General features: G+C 37.6%; 1 long non-coding RNA gene across 1 annotated transcript in view; it reads left to right on the top strand.

The window, feature by feature from the left end:
- LOC114096651 (uncharacterized) overlaps positions 1 to 5,277 on the top strand; it is a 48,560-nt gene extending 43,283 nt beyond the window's left edge. Inside the window, exon 4 of the long non-coding RNA XR_003583464.2 lies at positions 5,131 to 5,277. This is a non-coding gene — a long non-coding RNA (uncharacterized lncRNA). The remainder of the gene's footprint in view (positions 1 to 5,130) is intronic.
- The last annotated feature ends 723 nt before the right edge of the window (positions 5,278 to 6,000 follow it).

Here is a 6,000-nt window from a genome sequence, read left to right on the forward strand (position 1 = left end):
AGAAAATTTGGGGTTGTTAGAGTTTAAATTTTAAGCTGTAGAATGGCAGAAACAAGTCCTAGGAAAACAGGCAAGAACCAGATCCTGCAGGGCCTTGTGTACTGACACTAAGGAGTTGGAATTCTTATCAATTATAATTGTTGTTTTCAAATTTAGGTGTGCATCAGATTCACTTGTGGAAATTTCTTGAAACGAACTAAAACCAATAAATCAGTTCCCAGGGCCCTCCCTGAGCTCCTGAATCAGAATCCCTGCTGATTTGTATTTTTAACAGCTTAAGAAGTTTCCAATACTCCACAGCTTGAGTAGTTTTGCTATGCGGAGCTACTAAAGGTTTTTAAGTAAGGGTATAACAACCAATTTTTTTTTGTGTTGGAAATATCACAATCATTCTGACAGAATGGAGGATGGAGTTGAGAGGAAAGCTGGAGGTTTTTCAGATTAGAGATGAAGATACAGTGTCTATGGAGATAGACACACAGATGGAGAAGATGAATTAAAAAGGAATTGGAATTTGCAATTTTTTGTGACTGACAAGATTTGGGTGCTAAAGGGATAGGATTTAAGGTAACTTCTCTGTCTCTGGTTGTGATCTCTATATAAATAGTGTTATGAAGTCGTATAGCCACCAACTGAGATTATTCCCTATCAGGGCCTCTTTTCTATCTCTCATACTACCTGCTAAGTGCCAGGCTCAGAGAAGGTACTTTAGGAATGCTGAATCAAATATGGCAGTGGGAAGTTAGGGCCGCAAGGCCCTTTTCTAAACAAACTTCTGTTTATCATTTGGTGCAATGGTTGAAATTCCAACTTTAGGAAAATCCTTCTGCCATATTCACTGCCATAAATTTCTGTAATTACCAGGTCTTGGAATTTAGTGCCCACTGTGGCTGTGGGAAGACTCTTTAAAGGTTTGTATATATTGAATAGAAAGTGGTAGACTTGCAAAATGGTTTATTTAGCTAGTTTCTTTTCATTATTATTAGGTTTTTGTGAGTGTGTGTATGGTGCTGGGATTGAACCCAGGGCCTTGTGCATGTGAGGCAAGCACTCTACCAACTGAGCTAGATACCCAGCCCTCTTTTCATTATTTTTTATTGTACATGTATGACCACATTGGGAAACCTTAGAAGAAATATGTATTGGATGCTAGTCCTAGGATCAGATTGGGAATTTATTTAATCATAAAATTACAGGTAGAAAAGGGAAGATATAGATTGAAATGAGCTTCTCTGTTGGTCTTGAATTGCCTCATTCAATCCTGTGGTTGAGTTGTGTTTTGGATATGTATCACCTGACCTCATGATAAAAAGTTATGAACTGAAAAAGCAGCTAGGGCATTTCTAGTATCAGTTTAGAGCTTTCTCTGACTTGGGGCAAAAGTAAGCAAAGACCTCAGGGTGATAATTCTTCCTTCTCTTGTCCCGTCTTCTTTTATCTACTCTTGAATTGTAACATAAGCAATTGGGCTGTGGAAAATTATTTAATTTTTCTAAATTCTTTAAGTTGCTTTTAATTTGTATGATTCATTTGGCCTTTGAAGTGTAATTTTACCCACCTCTCTTCATACTTACCTATGTTTGTTTACAAGGAAAGGTAGGAAGAGAAAAAGGAAAGAAAGGAAAAAGAAGAAAGGGCATATTAGTCCAGATGTTCTGACTCCTGGATGCATGTTAGGATCACCTGGAGAGGTTTTCAAAATCTTGATACTAAATGAAATCAGAATTTCTGGGCTTGTGATCCAGGCAATAGTATTGGTTAAATATCTCCAGTTGATTCCAATGTGCAATCAATGTTGAGGACTATTATACAAGTTGGATACAGCCCATGTAATTACATATTTCAAGCCCCAGATCAGAACATATATGATAGCTATCATTTCTTGAGTGCCTGTTCTGACAGGGATTCTGATATCCTTATCTTTTTCTCAGGAAAAACCTTAATTGGGTGACAGTACAATTACTTTTCACAGATGAGGAATGGAGGAGGTAGGTAGCTTACTTTATATCCTATAGCTGGAGGATACAGCTAACTCCAAAGTCCAGATTCTTTAACGCAGCTGACTATTACAACAATGTGAAATTGATGGGGTTTATGTTTCAGATATGAGACAATTATGTGTTGTAGGGAGAGCATCAAAAAGTTGAGAATTTATAGACATTTCAGTGACTTATAGGAAATATAGGCAGCAAATTGGAATCACAGCTGATTTAGAATCAGACACATGTTAGCTACAGCTGACATCTCCTAAATCTTTGAAATCACTAGATTTTGAAAAAGAAGCCTAGATTTTTTCCACTGAGTAAATGGGGAAATCAAGACTGTTTTGGTTCAAGACCAGTCAATCTAGGAGTTGAACCCATTTGAGGAGAGCATTGGCAATGGCTGTTCCTACCACTTCTTTCGTAGTGTTTTTAAGAGTGGGCTGGCGAGAATGTGGGGGAAAACATACACTTACTTGTACATTGCTGGTGGGACTGCAAATTGGTGCAGCCAATTTGGAAAGTAAGGAGATTCCTTGGAAAGCTGGGAATGGAACCACCATTTGACCCAGCTATTCCCCTTCTTGGACTATACCCAAAAGACCTAAAAAGAGCATACTACAGGGACACAGCTACATCAATGTTCATAGCAGCACAATTCACAATAGCTAGAATGTGGAACCAACCTAGATGCCCTTCAATAGATGAATGGATAAAAAAATGTGGCATTTATACACAATGGAATATTACTCAGCACTAAAAAATAACAAAATCATGGCATTTGCAGGGACATGGATGGCATTAGAGCAGATTATGCTAAGTGAAGTTAGCCAATCCCTAAAAAAACAAATGCCAAATGTTTTCTTTGATATGAGGGGCGACTCAAAACAGAGTAAGGAGGAAGAGCATGAGAAGAAGATTACCACTAAACAGGGAAGACAGGTGGGAGGGAATGGGAGGGAGAAGGGGAATTGCACGGAAGATGGAAGGAGACCCTCATCGTTATACAAAATTACATATATGATGGTGTGAGGGGGAAGAAAAAAAAGAGAGAGAAATGTGTCACAGTAGATTGGGTAGAGAGAGAGGTGATGGGAGGGGAGGGGGGATAGGGAGGGCAGCAGAATACAACTGACACTAGGATTGCTGTATGTATACACATGGATGTATAACCAATGTGATTCTGCAATCTGTACACGTGGAAAAATGAGAATTCATACAGCATTTGAATCAAATGTATGATATATCAAGATCATTGTATTGTCTTGAGCAACTAATAAAAAAAAAACAAACACCCAGTTTAAAAAAAAAGAGTGGGGCTGAAAAATCTAATACAATCTGCTTGTACCTCTACTGAAAATTCTATAGAATATAGTGATCATGAGTTCTAGTTTCTTGCTGTATGACCTCAGGCAAGTTATGTGTTCCTCCACACTTCAGTTTTTATCTGCCAAATGGCGTTAGTAACAGCCCTCACCTCAATGGGGTTTTGCATAGATTCCATGTGATGATGCCTCCAATGCTCCTATACAGGGCTTGGCATATGTAATATTCAAAAAGTGTTAGGGCTTAATATTGCTAACATTTTTGTTCAATATACATCCATTCTTTAGAAAATCTGTCTGTTTAATAAAAATGGCTTTTTTTGAAGAAAGAAAGAAAGAAAGAAGTAAGCCTGGAGTAAGAACAGCTACTATCATCCCATTTTTCTACTGAGAAAACAGAGGCTTGGCAAGATTGTCACTTACTCCATGTTAGACACTGCAGTATTTTGTCATTCTATGTCCATCATCTTAATCACTATACTATACTGACTTTTTTTGTTTGGGGAGGTATACCAGGCATTGAACTCAGGGGTACTTAAGCACTGAGCAACATCCCCAGCCTTTTTTTTTTTTTTTAAATTTATTTAGAAACAGGGTCTCACTGAGTTGCTTAGGGCCTCACTTTTGCTGGGGCTGGCTTTGAACTCGTGATTCTCTTACCTCAGTCTCCTAAGCTGCTGGGATTTCAGGCATGCACCAGCGCACCCAGTTTATACTGGGTCTTCATAAGGAGCCTTGAGGAGTAGAAGCAGGTAGTATGATGATATATTGCATTGGAACTTATTTTAAGTTTGTCAGCTGTCAAAGAAAAATGTACCAAAACCTGCTTCAAACTTCCCATGATCTTGTTTTTGAGGAAAATGTTTTCCTAGATGAGTTGTCTTGAATACCCCCATTAGACTATAGAATCTGGAAATCCTATTAGAATTTTCTTTAATTAAGTCATTAAAGATAATACCAGTTGAAAGTTTTTCTTGGAATATAAACATCAATGAAATAATGTATTAAAGAAAAGTATCTTCTTTTGTCCATGCTCTGCTCTGTCTATTCCATATGTTTATGCTTATGTAATATTCACATTGGTATGATGCCTGGGAGTTGTTTAAGGGCTGGCTTTCTTTACCTAATACCACATTATAAAGATTTCCACACACTGCTAAACAGTCTTTACATTTTTATGACTATATTAATTTTGTTGAGCACTTAGGGCTGAATTTAGATATTCATCTACTTTGGGAGTATTTGGTTTGTTTGTAATTAATTATTCAGTGTTGTAAACCATAGTATTATGATCATATTTTTGTAGGCAAGTTTTTATTCTGTGATGTTGTTTCTTTATGATAAATTCCCATGGGATATTTTTCAAGTTTAATAATATAAAAACTTGATTTTGAATGCTAATATATGATCTGGGCATATAAATAGATTATTTTCTCTTTGCTACATGTAATGATAATTGTTTCTTACATTTTCTAAACTGAAGCACGTTGTAAGAAGTTTATTGTATCAGAAATTAGTTTTGGATGTCTTTGAAATGGAGAACTTAAACTGCTCATTTTTTTATTTTTTTGACTTTGGTTAGAGACCTGAAAAATTCAATCAGATGGATTCTCACACCCATTAGCAGGTGACTGCTCAGGCTCTGCTGCTCATCCTGTTTGCTCAGCAAGAGAGCCTGGTGATTTTCATTTGACAATGTACAGGTCTTGAGATTTGGAGATTCTGTAGCCCACCTCAAAACTCATGTCCTTGGTGTTCTTGAGAAAGCTACTTTGATTTGCTATGATGTCTGGTTAACAAAGATCTTTTTCATTTTATTTCAGGGACAGTTGGATTTCCCCCTGCTTCTTGTTTATGACTACAGTCTTCAATGTGGTGAAAGTGGATTAAAGAGTTTCCCCCAAAGGCTTCCAGGCATATCATCCTTGCTTTTGAATATCTGTATCAACATCAATAGAGATATATGTGTATGCTCCTGATTATATAAATTTTAATTATATATAAATGTAAAAATCTCATTGTCTGGTCTCATTTTGTATGACACAAAATACTGATAATATGGAAGAAAACAGGTTGGCAAATATTTATTCAAAGTCAAAGTTCCCTGAAAAGATAAAAGTATTTAATTTAAAGCAATTAGAGCCAGGGAGGCACATCTCTTTTAAAAATATTAAAGTTGAATACACTGGTGTTCCATATGAAAAAACATTTTTTCTTTTCCTTTTTCTTTCTCATATTGTTCAGAGCATCTAATAGTTCCATTAGAGTAGTTTTGGAGCTATTGTCCACTGGAAGTATTGTCAAATAGATCGTATGTTAAACATGTATTTTTCCTTCCTTCCTTCCTTCCTTCCTTCCTTCCTTCCTTCCTTCCTTCCTTCCTCCCTCCCTCCCTCCCTCCCTCCCTTCCTTCCTTCCTTCTTTGCTCCCTCCTTCCCTCCCTCCCTCCCTTCTTTGCTCCCTCCTTCCCTCCCTCCCTCCCTTGCTCCCTCCTTCCCTCCCTCCCTCCCTTCCTCCCTTCCTTCCTTCCTCCCTGGGATTGAACCCAAGGACACTTAATCACTGAGCCACATCCCGAGCCCTTTTTATTTTTTATTATTTATTTTGAGACAGGGTCTTGTTGAGCCGCTTAGGTCCTTGCTAAGTTGCTGAGGCTGACCTTGAACTCACAATCCTCCTGCCTTGGCCTCTAG

Source organism: Marmota flaviventris, chromosome X (genome assembly GCF_047511675.1).
Source record: "Marmota flaviventris isolate mMarFla1 chromosome X, mMarFla1.hap1, whole genome shotgun sequence".
NCBI lineage: Eukaryota > Metazoa > Chordata > Mammalia > Rodentia > Sciuridae > Marmota > Marmota flaviventris.